This window comes from Ambystoma mexicanum, chromosome 1p (assembly GCF_040938575.1).
Source record: "Ambystoma mexicanum isolate Mex_15411 chromosome 1p, UKY_AmexF1_1, whole genome shotgun sequence".
NCBI classification, from domain to species: Eukaryota; Metazoa; Chordata; class Amphibia; order Caudata; family Ambystomatidae; genus Ambystoma; species Ambystoma mexicanum.
Window position 1 is genome coordinate 1,197,034,635 of NC_090921.1, and position 14,673 is coordinate 1,197,049,307.

The following is a 14,673-nucleotide window of genomic DNA, read 5'->3' on the forward strand; positions in this document are numbered from 1 at the left end:
TTATTCTAGGCATAATCTACAACCATTTGCTAGAGGAATTGAGAGTGTTATTAAAAAACAAAAAGAGAATTAGGTTACAAGATGAACTGATGACAAGACAATCTTTGACAGGCCAAATCCAATGGGTAGTGCCTTAGTCATTTCAGGGATTGGTGTTACATCATACCCACGATGCCATAACTGCAGGACATAGAGGGTCACAGAAAACTTTGGAAATTTTAAAAGATTACGCCTACTGGCCACACATACCTCAAGATGTTGAGCTCTACACCAGAGGGTGTTTAGTGTTTGCACAGTGTCAGCCTGGATCACCAGTCCACAGAGCACCATTAATGGAAAGGGGTTTGACACTCCCATGGTCTGATTTACAAGTCTATTATGTAGGGCCTGTGAGGAGATCAGCAGGAGGAAACAGGTACATGCTGACAGTCGTTTGTCTAATGTCTAATTTATTTTTAAATGTTTTTATTGGCATTTGCAATCATACACATAGCAGTAGAGCACGGAGTGTGCTTTATATTATTGATCATGTGTCGTGTCTGCCAAGAGGACAACAAATAACAACAAACTAACAAAATTAACAGTAATAACAACTTTGACTGTCCACTCCCATGGAATCGTGACGTGATCTGTATTCTGTGTGTTTGGCTCAGGACCGGGGCCACCCTTCTTCGTGGCCGTTTCGGGACACAGCACTTGGAACGCACTCGGGTTCATCGATCTGATCGTGACGTTTTACCTGGAATTTGTGTCCTGTTGGGCTGTTCAGGGGGGTTTGAAGTCTGTCGAGAAGATCATGTCCCTCATGAGGGCTTTCCAGGACTCCAGTGTTGTGCTCACGTCGTCCCCGCCTCTGTTGTTTCCCTCCTCCCAGGCCCTGGTTTCGGCCATGGTCCATCTTTCCATTTCCCTGATCCAGGATCCGTATCTGGGGCCTGCGGACGATTTCCAAGCTATCGCTATTGTTCTTTTCACAAGAATGGATGCCATGTCCATGAGCTTCACTAGATGTTTGATTTTGCCAAGTCTCGGGTGGGTGCCCAGGAGACACTCCTTGGGTGTCCATTCATACCTTTCCAGTCCAGCTCTCCTGCAAGTTTGCTCGGCAGCAAGCCAGAGTTTCTGGGACCTGGGGCAAGCCCAGAACATGTGGATCAGGTCAGCTTGTTCGGGGGAGCACCATGGGCATGTCGAGTGGATTTTGTCGTTGAAGGTGGCTATCCTGTGCGGGGTCATGTAGGTCCTGTAAAGGACGTTCAGCTGGATCATCCTGAACCTGGCGTTCCGTGACACCTCCTTCGGGTACAGCAGGGCTCTTGCCCATTCCTCCTCCGTGATTTCTATCCCCATGTCGGTCTCCCACCTCTCTTTCAGGCGCGCTCTTCTGGGGTTAATTCGGTCGTTTATCTGGGCGTAGAGCCTCGATGTCGGCTTCCAGCCGTCGCTCAAGTTATACATCTCCTGAACAAGGGGGTGGGTCTCTGGTTCCTCAGGCCATGTGTTCCATTTGGTCTTGGCTACGTGCCTCACCCTCTGGTAAAATAAGAATTGTCCCGAAGAGAGTCCGTCCTTTAGTTGCAGCGAATCAAAGACCCTAAAGGCTCCTTCGTCAAACATGTCTCCCCATGTGTAGAGGCCACAAGTCTCCCAGTTCCTCATTACTGGGAGGTCGATGGGGGTCCTGCATACGTCTGTCAGCATGGGAATTTCGGGCATGTACGGGTGATGGAGGCCCAGTAGTGTTCTAACCCTGTTCCAGACCCGCCTCCCCAAGGTTACTATCATGGGCGGGTCAGGAGGGCCCACCTGCGAGCCCCATATTATCTCCTTAGGGTGCGTAGGCCCGGTCAGTTGGCGAAGGAGGCCAGTCTCAGCGGAGGGTTCATCTGAGAGCCACTTTGTTACATGTGTTAGTTGTGATGCGAGATAGTATCTCTGGAAGTCGGGTAGTTGGATGCCGCCCTCGGTGTGGGGGAGCGTGAGGATGTTCAGGGCGAGCCTATGTCTGGACTGACCCCAAAGAAAGTCCCTGACCAGGGATTCCAGTTTCCTGAAGAAGGGCAGGGGGATGTAGTGAGTGATGTTGGTGAAATAGTAGAGGAATCTTGGGAGTATAACCATTTTGGAGATTGCAGCTCTACCCATCATTGAGAGGGGGAGCTTTGACCAGAATTTAATGGACCTTCGAACCCCGCACATTGCTGCTTCGGTGTTGCGCTCGTGGGTGGAGGCTGGCGTGTGCATGATGGTTAAACCTAGGTAGCAGAAGGCCTCCGACTGCCACTGGATCCCCATTTCAGGTAGTTCCTCTGTGTCCCGTCCTCTGAGTCCCGCAAGGGGGAAGAAGCATGATTTCTGTCTACTAAATTTTATCCCCGAGTATTTAGCAAAATTATCGAGGACGTCCAGTGCTGTGGGAGCAGTTTCTCGGGGGTTCCTAAGGTATAGGAGGACATCGTCGGCATATAGGGAAATGATGTTGTATGTTCCGCCAATGCTGATGCCAGAGTCGAACAATTGCTTCCTGAAATAGATTGCCACTGGTTCCAGGCCCAGGATGTACAACATCGGCGATAGAGGGCACCCTTGCCTGGTTCCTCTTTGGATGGGCCATGCGCTTGATACCATGCCACCAGTCTTCACCCGGGCCACCGGGTTGTTATAGAGTATCTCGACCCATTGGATGAAGTGTTCCCCTAGGCCAAACTCTCTCAGGGTCAAGATCAGCCATTCCCAATATATCGAATCGAAAGCTTTACAGCGTCGAGTGAGAGTACCGCTAGGTCCTCCTTGCTCTCTACTGTTTGTGCCACAACATGTTGGAGCCTCCTCAGATTGGCGGTGGTGTTGCGTCCTGGGACGAAGCCGTTCTGGTCTTCATGTATTAGAGACCCTATCACCCTCGAGAGCCTCTTGGCTAGTATAGTCGTGAGGATTTTGCCATCATAGTTCAGCATAGCCAAGGGGCGGTACGAGTCGCACTCATCAGGTGGTTTGCCCGGCTTGAGCATTGGTATTATGAGAGTCTCTCTCATGCGGCAAGGTTCCAGTCTCATAAGCCTCCAAATAGACTTCGTGTAATATCGGGGTTAGGGTCTCCTCGTAAGCCTTATAGAATTCTGGAGTGAGGCCGTCCGTCCCGGGTGTCTTGCTGGTGGAGAGGGACCTGATCGCTTCCGATATGTCTTCTAGTGTGATAGCCTCCTCCAGCCCAGCTCGGTGTTCTAGACTCAGCTTGGGTAGTCCGATTTCGTCCAGGGTGTCTCTTATGTCTTCTTCGGGGATTCGCTCGTTGTGGGCGTAAAGTCTGGCGTAAAAGCTTGAGAAGACTTCGTTTATTGCTTGTTGCGTCCTCTGTGTTGTACCTCCCTCGTCTTTAATCTCTTTAAGGGCCTGCCTGGGGTTCTCCCGCTTACATAACCAGGCAAGTATCCTGCCGGGCTTGTCCGCTTCTTTGTGTGCCCTCAGGGTCCGTGTGGAGAAGTCGAACTTGGACAGCCTCTCCCAGGCTGTCCTGCATTCTTCCCTGATGTCCTTCAGTTTGGCTTCCCTGGCAGCGGTCGGAGGCGAAGCATCTTCCAGTTGCCTGATCTCATCCTCCTTGTCCTCCAGCCCCTGCCTCAGTTGCCGCCTGATCCCACCGGCCTCAGCTATTATCTCACCCCTCGTTACCACCTTCATGGCTTCCCAGAATGTGCTCCACTTCTGGACCGATCCTTTGTTGATCTGTACGTACTCGTCTAGTTTCTCTCTTAGGGTTTCCTTGAATGCAGGGTCCGTTAAGGTTTCAGTTGGCATGCGCCACATTGGGATAGGGGGCCGCGGGCCTCTTAGGTGGAGCTGTATCAGGAGAGGAGAATGGTCCGAAATCGATCTTCCCAGGTAGTTCGCCGACTCAACCAGCGGTATCAGTGCGTTGTCGACGAAAAGGTGGTCTATCCTGGTGTGTAAATCGTGGGGGGCTGAGTAGAATGAGTAGGCCCTGTCGATAGGATGCAAGTCTCGCCAGGCGTCAACCAGGTACAAGTCCGCAACCGCAGTGCGGAGAGCGCGGGAGGCAGGGCCGTTGGGGGTGCGCGGCGTTAAAGATCTGTCTGTGTCTTCGTTCATCACGCAGTTAAAGTCTCCCCCCCACAAGAGGGCGTCCTCCCTGTGGTGTGCAATTTTGGCGCATATCTGCCTGAGGTGGGAGGGTATGCCATGTTGTGGGAAGTATGAGTTGACTATGCATAGCCGAGAATTTTCCAGCATGCCCCAGATCATCACATACCTGCCTTCTTCGTCCGTCTCCATCCCCATCTGGTGAAAGGGTGTGTCAGAGCTCACCCACGTGTATACGCCGCGTGCGTATTTCGAGTAAGAGGAGCCGCTGCCCTGGCCGCCCCAGTAGTCCGCCAATTTGTTCGCGGTGTCGGATGTGAGGTGCGTTTCTTGCAAGAGGGCAAACGATATCTTCTTCCTTTTCAAGTAGGAGTGTATTCGATTTCTCCGCAGGTAGGATCCCATCCCTCTGACGTTCCATGTGATTATTCTGAAGCGTGTTGCCATTGCTTGGCTTTAATCATGGATGGGAGAGGCTCCCCGCCCATTTTCTGGGTTGGGCATCCACTGCTAGGTGTCATGCTTCGATTTGCTTGCATGGGGTGGTAGGCTCCAGTTTCCGGCCTTTGATCCTCCGTAAATTGGGGGACAGTCTTCATGAGGAGTGCAGTCATAACAAAAACTGAACAAAAAGAACCATAACTGGTGCACCCAGCTACTGCCAAGGGGGGGCAGTGCTCGGGGGCTCTCGTGCTGTCTGTCCCCATCCGGGTTTCTAGCACGAGTAGGTTCTTGCCGGCAGCTAGCCAGCATTGGTCTTGCGTGGGTGTGTGCTGCGCGCCCATGAACGGGAGGCCGGGTGGGCCCCGTAGTCACTTGATGTCCTCAATGTAGTTTCCTTGGTAGTGATGTACACTCTTGTGGTGGTGTACAGTGCTGGTTCAAGGGCAGTGTTGTCCAGGTGTCAGTCCGTCGCCCCTTGTGCTTTCGGTTCAGTTCTCGTGGGTGGGTTCAGGGGGGACGTCCGCCAAGTTATTATGTTCCAGCCACATGGTGGCGGCGGCTGGAGTTTCCAAAAATATCGCCCTCCCCTTGTGAATCACTTTCAGTCTGGAGGGATACAGCAGCATATATTTTAGATTTAGTTTTCTCAATCTAGCTTTGATTGGGACAAAAGAGTTCCTTGCTCGCTGTACTGACTGCGTGTAATTAGGGTAAATGGTGACTTTTGAATTATCCCGCTCTATCTCTCCGCCCTCTCTCGAGAACTTTAGGATCACTTCGCGGTCCCGGAAATTGAGGACTTTCGCTATGATGGGGCGAAGAAAGGAGCCCGGGGGGGGTTTCTTCTGGAGCGATCTGTGGGCCCTTTCTATAGCGAAGCCCTGGGAGAGTTTTTCCGCCCCAATTTCCTGCTGTATTAGGGATTCTATGTAGGCCGTCGGGTCCGTGGTCTCGGCTCCCTCGGGAATACCCAGTATCCTAATATTGTTACGCCTAGCGCGGCCCTCTGCCTCCTCTGACCAAGTAGCTCACCTTTCTCCGAAGGTCCGCCACCTCTGCCTTGAGGTCTTGTGTGTCCTCGGCGATGTCCTTCTGGGTGGTTTCCATGTTGGTGACACGTTCCGTCAGATTGCGGGCATCTTGTCTCATGAGTTGGATGTCAGCCTTCACCTCACCAATTTTCGTGTCAATAAATGTCCTTAGGGCAGCAATCGCCTCGAGTACCTGGTTGTCCTTGTCGCGTTCCTCTGAGCTGGTCTGCGCAGCTGTACTTTTAGGCGTGGACTGGGCGCCCGGGTGAGGTTTTGGGGTGACGAAAGGATCCATAGTGGCATTCTTGGCCTTGCCCCTTTAGGTAGACATTGCAGAGTCTCTGGTCCCCTTTGCCCGTTGTAAGTGTCCGGTCGTATGGCTCTCCCCGGCCTGCTCTCCGTCCAGCCCACGGGGGGGGGCGCCTCAGCAGGTTAATCCGCCTGTCGGGTCGACCCGCTTTGTTGTTCGGAGGCGAGGGCCGACTCGTGGGGGGCGGACAAGCCCTAATTATGTTCGTCGGGATGAGGCGTCGGGCTAGGCCGGGGGGCGTCTTCGTTGTCTCCGGTGCTGGTTCCGGAGCGCGGTCCCCCGCGTGTTATTGCAGTGGGCCTCGAGTGCCAGAAGACCCGATATGCCAGTCCAGGGGGTCCCCACAGCTTCCCCCGCTACGATCCGGAAGGGTCCCAGCGGGCGGGCCCCGGATTCGGCGGGAGCAGCTCCGTGCGCCGTCCGCCGTGGATAGAGAGTCTTGCCGGGAGGGTCCTGGCCCCCCCAGTGATGTTCTGTTGGGCAGCGCCACACGGTTCGGCTGGTCCCACCGCTTCGTTGGTTTCGCTCGAGCAGCAGGGAGTGTGAATGCCTGACTGGTCCCGGGAAGTGGAGGTTCAGGCTCTCCCGGGCATCGAGGCCGCCATTTTGAATGCGCCGCTCGGAAAGGGGGGGGAGTTGGGCAAAAGCGCCGTATCGGGGCTCCCGAGCTCCGATTTTCGTCGAGAGCAGCTGCGGAGCACGGGTCCTCGCCTCAGCTTCGGTTAGGTTGTCGGATGGGCAGCCCAGCAAACTTGAAACTCCTAGTTCAGGATCAGACTACGGGGCTTGGCCGGAGCTCGAAAGTTCCGCGTCCTCACTCCATGAGCACCAAGCCACGCCCCATGTCTAATGTCTAAATGGGTGGAGTGCATCCCAGCTCCAGACTGCAGGGCACAAACGGTGGCCACTTCACCTGTAAATCATATTTATAAAGTTTTGGTTTATCTCAAAGAATAGAATCAGACCGTTGAAGAGATTTCACTAGTGCAATAATGACAAAAATGTGGCAAATCTTGGGTTTGAAGAGGAATCTAAACATTTCTTACTGGTCTCCTCCTCTTCAGGGGGAATGGAACGGTATAACATATCGATAGTTGATATGTTGAAAACATTTGTAGCTGAAGCAGGATCTAGTTGTGATTTGTGGATTCCATTGGTACTAATGTCTCTCAGGTCGACACCCTCTGAATCAACAAATCCCAGCCCCCATGAAATCTTGACAGGAAGAAAAATGCTTTTGCCACAACACTTACTTTACAGGACAAATGGACAGGTTCTTTCAAATGCGTCCACAATTCATGAATATGTGGAAGAACTGAGAAAGCACTTGCAATGAGTGTTTGCATTTGCGCAGCAAAATTTTGAAAAGGCTGCTGACAGTGCAAAGACATATTACTATAGGAAGACTTCTGTGAGAGAATATGAAATAGAAGACCAGGGGCCTCATCATGAGATGGGCTGTAGCCCTTAAATGCGGTGGTAACAGTATTACCACTGCATTTAAGGGCTGGCCCATCACGAGTTCAGTGCTAAATCGACTGTTTTACCTCCAAATTTTTTCTGGAGGTGAAAATCCCTGTTTTCGGCTGTATTACAGCCGGCTGTATTAGCCCGCAGTATTAGCACAGAACATTTCCCATTGGATCCAATGGACCCAATCAGGAATGGGGATTTACCGTTCAGGCCCAACCCGTGATCCGGTGGTAGTACTACCGGACTGGTCAGTGCTAGGGCTATTACAGTCGGCGGTATTACAGCCAGGAATACAGCCCAACCCGTGATGAGGCCCCAGTTGTTCAAAATTAACTTTGGAAAGAATAAACATAAAAACTCTACATTTCTTGCAACATGGCAAGGGCCATATAGAATTATAGATAAGGTTTCAACTGTGGTCTACAGAATTGCTAAAAAGGAGGGATAACTAACAGTGGAACAGTTTGTCTTAGTTTAGTTTAGTTTATTATTTGTATAGCGCCGCCTGGCCCTAGGGCATCCAGGCGCTTGCGATGAATACAACAAGAATAATACAACAGAAATGTACAAACCGATTACATATTTACAAATTTACAGTCTTGGTGCATGCTAGTAAGGTAGGGCTAGGCAGTTTACGTTTCTTTGGATAGAAGCCAAATTTTGGTGTTGTGTCTAAATCTGTGAAAGGAAGGTTCTGATCTCAGCTCGAGTGGAAGTGAATTCCAAAGTTTGGAGGCAAGCACGGGGAAGCTGGAGCCACCTGCTTTTTGGAGCTTAAATCTTGGGATATTTAAGCAATGTGTTTGAGCTGATCTGGTAGGGCGCGCTGGGGTGTGGTGATTGAGATTGTCGGATAGGTATCTGGGTGCTTGGTTAGCTAGGCATTTGTGTGTGAGTGAGATGGTTTTATATTCAATTCTTTGTGGTATGGATAGCCAATGGCAGGTGCGTCTGGCGTCCGAAATGTGTTCATGTTTGGGTATGTTCAGGGCTGCTCGCAAGGCGTTGTTTTGTATGACTTGTAGTTTGTTGATGTTTTTCTGACTGGTTCCCAAGTATAACGCATTGCAGTAGTCAACTTTGGAAAGGACTAGCGCTCTGGCTAAGGTGATGCAGTTGGATGGTGAGAGGTAAGGTCTGTTGGCATTGATGAGTTTACAGGTGTAAGCAGTGGCTGATGATATGGAATTGATCTGTCTTGTCAGTGTGAGGGAGGAGTCGAGGTAGATTCCTAGGGTTTTGACGCTGTTAGAGACGATGATGTTATTGCCGTCTATAGTGAATGCTTGATAGAGTTTGTCGAGTTTATTAAGTCTGGGTTGGGAACCTAGGAGAAGAAGTTCGGTCTTGTCGTCATTGAGGCATAGGCCATGCTTGGCCATCCATTCTTGGATAATGGAATAAATGTTGTTGAGAGCAGTGAGGTCGGTGGAGTAGTCGCCTGTTAAAGGGATCAGTATTTGGGTGTCATCTGCGTAGTTGGTGTAGATGACACCCAAGCGGTCCAATATGTCAAAGAGGGGTTTCGTGAACACATTATATAGAGTGGGGGAGACGCAGGAGCCCTGGGGGACACCGCAAGTGACTGGGGCTGGGATGGCAGAGGCTGTGGGTGCGTAGACTCTCATGGATCTGTTGTTAAGGAAGGAATGGATCCATGCGTTGGCGTTATCTGAAAATTTGGCTGCTGAGGATAGATGTTTGCAGAGGATGTCGTGGTTGACCAGGTCGAAGGCGGCCGATAAGTCAAGAAGGAGAAGGATGGCTAGTTTACCATTGTCTTTAATGTTGTCCATCTGTATCTTAAGGTCAATCAGGGCGGTCTCAGTGCCGTGTTTGGGGCGGAATCCTGATTGTCTGAGTCCTAGTAAGTTATTTTTCTCAAGGTGGTTCTGTATCTGAAGATAGGCAGCTCTGTCGAGGATTTTTAGTAGGAAGGGTACGGTCGTAATGGGTCTGTAGTTGGTGGGGACATTAGGGTCAAGGGTGGGCTTCTTAAGTAAAGGAAGAACCCAGGAGTCCTTGAGGTTGTTGGGCACTATGTTGGAGGTGAAAGATGAGTTGATGAGGGAAGTGATGAAGGGAGCAAGTTGTTTGGCTGCATCTTTAATGACTGGGGCTGGGCAGGTATCGCCTTGGCATTTGGACGGTTTAAGAGAGTGGATTATTTCTTCAACCTCTTTGATGGTTATGGTGGAAAACTCAAAGAGGTTATTGTCATCATTTTGGGGGGTGGTGTGGGTGTGTGTAGAGGGGGTGATGTTATCAGTGAGGGTGAGGCTTTCTTTCTTTGTCAGGATTTTGGCTTGTAGTGTGGCAATTTTGCCTAGGAGTGCTTCCTGGATGCTCGTGCACCAGTGGATGTCTTTGTTACAAGTGTCTGGGGTGGGGAAGGGTGATTCGAGTTCTCTCAGGATATTGAATAGCTCTTTGGTATTAGATTTGGCGTTGCTGATTCTTTCATTGTACATGTTTTTTTTAGACTGGATGATGGCTGATTTATAGATGTTCGATGCCAGTGCGTAAGATGTCTTATTAATAGTGGATGGTGACTGTTTCCATGCTAATTCAGCTTGTCTTTTGGATTTGCGGAGTGTTTTTAGTTTGGGGGTGAACCAAGAATTGAGGTGTGCTCGTGGTTTGGCTTTCCGAAGCTTGAGTGGTGCTATGGTGTTTATGGCCTTAAGGATAGTTGTGTTGTATAACTCTACTAGTTCAGTAGGGTTGGTCATGGTGGGTGAGAAGTCGATGATGGGTTGGAGTAACGGGAGGAGTTTCTCTAGTGTGATATTTTTGTTGTTTCTTGTGAGTGTGGGTGGGGCATTGGAGGAAGGCCCTGGTGTTTGAGTGCCTTTGTTGATGGTGAAGGTAATAAGGTGGTGATCAGTCCAAGCGCATGGAGTGTTGGAAAGGATGGTAGTGTTGCAGTTGAGGTCAGCTATCCAGTCAAGGATGCGGCCTTTGTTGTGTGTGGGTTGTGTGATATGGTGGGTGAGTCCTAATTCTGAAATTGTGTTGGCGACAGTGTGAGCTTTGTCATCTTTCTCATCATTGAGACCTAGATTAAAGTCTCCTAGGATGAGTAGTCGAGAGTTAGGTTTGATATTGTCAGAGAGTAAAAGGGCTATGTCGTCATTAAAGGATAGTATAGGGCCTGGCGGTCTGTAAATGAGGTGGATGGTGATAGTGCTTGTGTGCGTTGTGTGTAGTTTGAGGGTGAGTAGTTCCGCTGATGGCAGTGATTGGTTTTGTATGTGTCTTATGTTGATGGAGCTTTTTGCAATAATGGCTACTCCACCACCTTTAGCTGTTTGTCTGTCTGCACGGTAGATGGTATAGTCATTGGGTATAGCAAGTGATAGAGAGGGGCCAGACGCTGGGTGGAGCCAGGTCTCTGTAATAGCTATGAAGTCGAGATCATTGAAGGAAATAATGTCGGCTATGTCTAGGGCATGGGCGACTACAGATCTCGCATTGATGAGTGCACCTTTGATGGTTTCGGTGGTGATGCGTGATTTTTTGATGTGGGTGCGGGGGGAGGGTGCGTTCAGGCCGTGTGATATCTGGTCTGACGGAAGTGTAGGGCGTGTGCAGGAAGGGGCAGATTTGGTTAAGGTTATATTTGTCCATGTTAATCCAATTAAGCTCTTCCACCCGAAACAGGAACTGAAAAGACAAGAGCGAGTTGAGACTATCAGGGAGTGAAAAAGTAAAGCGCTTACCTATTAGATTGAATTACCTTAGCATGTGGAAATGTATAAATAGTTTGAAGATACCAAAATGATATTTGAAGAGATAAAAAGGGACAAATACATCAAATTAGGGAACACAAATATGAATAAGAAACTAAGAGAAAGTAGTGTTGTTTTTGAGACTGTTGCCTGAAAATACCATGTGGTATTAGTGTGCTTAATATACATTTCCTGAATGATTTCTGTATTAACTTTTAAAGACTATTTTGTATTATTTATTACAAACTGATTTTATTTTTTAATTCTTACATCAGATTGAGGCCACTGTTATAGTTCTAAGGACGTATGGTTGTTTATGTTACAATAAAAAAAAGATAAAAACTAAAAAAATCAAAACTCAATAAACTAAAGAAACAAAAAAACAAAGAGGAGATCACCAATTAAAAGAAGATGAAAGATAAAGGTGATCAAAAGATGAAAAGATAAGATGAAAAAATTCGAAAAATAGAGATATATACGTAACGTTTTTTGTTTAGGAATATTACCAATTGCATGATGTTTTTCTTTGACTGATAAGATTAAGGTAAAATTGTGCTCAAGGTCACGCCCAGAAATGTTGTGTTGCTGGGAGAGTTGCATGTGTTTTAGAACATATATGCTTGTTTTTCCTGCATTGGTTTCAGTGGTGTCTCAGCAGTAAGAAAAGGAGGGGTTGTGGGAATGTAGACTCTGCATTTCATCATTCAAATGTTAACTAAGGCTTTAATTTTAACTAGGGCCAAGGGTGTGAGACTCATAGATGAACTCAAGGTTATGAGTGTCAGGCTGAATCTAAACACATGCCAATGCACGGAGCACATGATAGAAAATGATCACTTTGTTCCACGATGCTAATATAATAGGCTGAGTTGCACTGAAATAAATGAAACTAACATGAAACTAATATACTAATTAACCCACCCCATTGACATGTAATGGACTCCCATAATAAAATGTAGTGCAAATCCTTTCATGATAAACTGGATGCAGGTTGATAGGAATGCATGGTGGTCTGGAAAAGGAGAAAATACACTTTAAATGTGCAGGCTTGAAGATTTGCTGTGCTGTAAAAAAGTGGAATGTAAGATCCGTTCTGCTAACACTGTAAACATGTAACATGCAGTTTGTATCTTGAGCAAAGGCACAAAGGAAATCACATGCTATTTTAATGGGACAATTTTTTCATGGGGAGGTACTTTTTGAGTGACACAGGGTTTTATGAAAAAGGTTTGAGGCAGAGACGGCTGGGCATTCCATGCACTCACTGACGAGGGAGGCAGAAGTGCTGGAAGGAAGAGAGGGCTGGTTCCTGGGCATACCGAGTCTTCCTCAGGGCTGAGGCTGTCTCTCTCCTGGGTTGGCAGTCCTTAGAAGACCTGTAGTCGCGAGCGACCTTATCTGTAATTGACCCTGGGTCACTGCCAAACTGAGTCAGGAAATATCGCCAAAAGACCTAGGTTATTATGCTGTTAATTGAGGGGCATGGAAAGTGGTTGTTTGAAACTATGTAGCATAAGTTAAATAATTCAGTTCATTTTTAGGCGCTGCATTCATAATAAGAATTTAAACATGCATGTAACACTGATTATATTTCACTAAGTTTTGCTGCAAATCAGAGTGTATTTATTCTGCCAACTTTGTTGTGAAGTCAAGAACAACAACATCCAGAGCTATGCACTTTATCGCAGATAAAACTGATTTTATGTTGAATTTACAACGTGGGTGCACATGTCATTCTGTGTAACTTGCATAGTTCTAGTTTATGATAAAGAACAATAATTTGAAAAGGTAATTTTGCTTCAGTATATTTCTTCTGCATTCCGTCTCATTGATTTGGCATGCATAGAGAGATAAACGTGCAGTAAGAAAAATCTCAAAGCAAAGTTAGCCACAGTACATTGTTTTACTTTGAGAGGCTGAATAAATAGTTTGTATTTCATTTGCATGTTTAAAGTATTTTTGAGACACAGCCAAAATGGCCTAATTCTTCACAGTGTACTAAGTCCAATATTTGTTTACTGTCAGTGACCCTAGTGAAATAATTATTAGGCAGTGTTCTGAAATTAGTCTTACCCCAATATATGCCAAGAGCTAATAAAATATCACCATACCAAAAATACAGCAAGATACCACAAGATATTACATATAACCCAATAGATCTCCAACACACCTTGTTGCAATTGGCCAAACCTCTATAACGTTCTACAAACATGTTTTTAGCCTGTCACCTTTGCCGAGATATTCAGGGCAGCAAACAGTTGCCAATAAGTTGCTAGAAGCTGAAATCTTCAAACATTGGACTTTAGTTTTCAGCACATACATGTCCTCTAACTTGTCACGTCTTTATTGCGAAGTTAGCTTTTGTACGTTAATTTTCCAAGCAGCATCATGCAGCCTGTGCTTGCAAATCTCATAAAGTGAGCCAATTTGCACCAATGATTTGCACCAATGAGCTATGGACTGAGCTTCCTTTCATATTGATAAAGGAATAAACATTAGTAGGATAGGGATTAGTGATAAGTAATTTTTAATCCTACTTTTCATTGAAACTCATTCCATACTAAACCATTGTGTGGGCATTTATGGGTGCATTGTGTTAAGGTATTTGCTACTATGCAATGCTGAATCCAACCCCCTTTTGTTTTGTTCTGTATTAATTATCAGCACTGCTTCACAACAGAATCATATCAGGGTCTCACACCAGAGTCTCACACCCTACCATATTTATTTTTAAATAGTCTGATTGTTTGATAAAATTCTGCCCCAGCTGAAATTCAGAGTCTGATTTCCCCTAGAGTCATATGTTAGTTGGTTGCATAGGTGTAATATACTGATACCTGATGTCTATTTGGAGGGTTCTTCATTTTTCACGCATGTGGCTCAGTTGGTATGCGTATTGGGTTTGGGAACACAGTATTTGAGCATGATATGATATGATATGGCATTTATAACATGCCTATACACAAGTGTTTCAAGGCGCGACGAGGCAAGGGAGTGGGAACAGTGGGAAGACAGACAACGATCCTACTAGGCCAGGTGTCATTCAGACCGTGCAGGTGCATGGGCAGGGGGAAAGGGAAAAGTGCATGGGGGAATGGAGAGGGGAAAGTGCAGTACATGGGATAGTAGAATAAATAAGATAAATAAATGCGGCCAGATGGTGGGAAGTGCAAAGTAAGAGCAGACATAAGTGCTGGTAGGGGGACTGTAGGGATACAGAGAACAGTTCCCAGGTGCAGGGGTTGCCAGGGAGGCAGTACAGGTGTGCAATTGGCGGGGCCTGGGCCCGAAATCAGAAAGGGTGGCCAGGTAACCAGTGCAGTTTCAGCCAGGAATTTCAGCAGGGGAGAGAGGGAGAGAAAGCAGAAGCAAAGAGGAAGGTTTTGAGGTGTTTCCGGAATCGGAGATGGTTCTCCTCAAGTTTCAGGGATGCAGGAAGGCTGTTCCAGAGGGGGTCCCCTGCCGAAGAGAGAGATCGACCACCAACTCGTTGCTTGGAGAAGCGACTGACCCTGAGGGAGTTGGAGGCGGATGAGCGAAGAGCTTGAGAAGGAAGATATTTGGGGAGAGAGAGTTGAAGGTA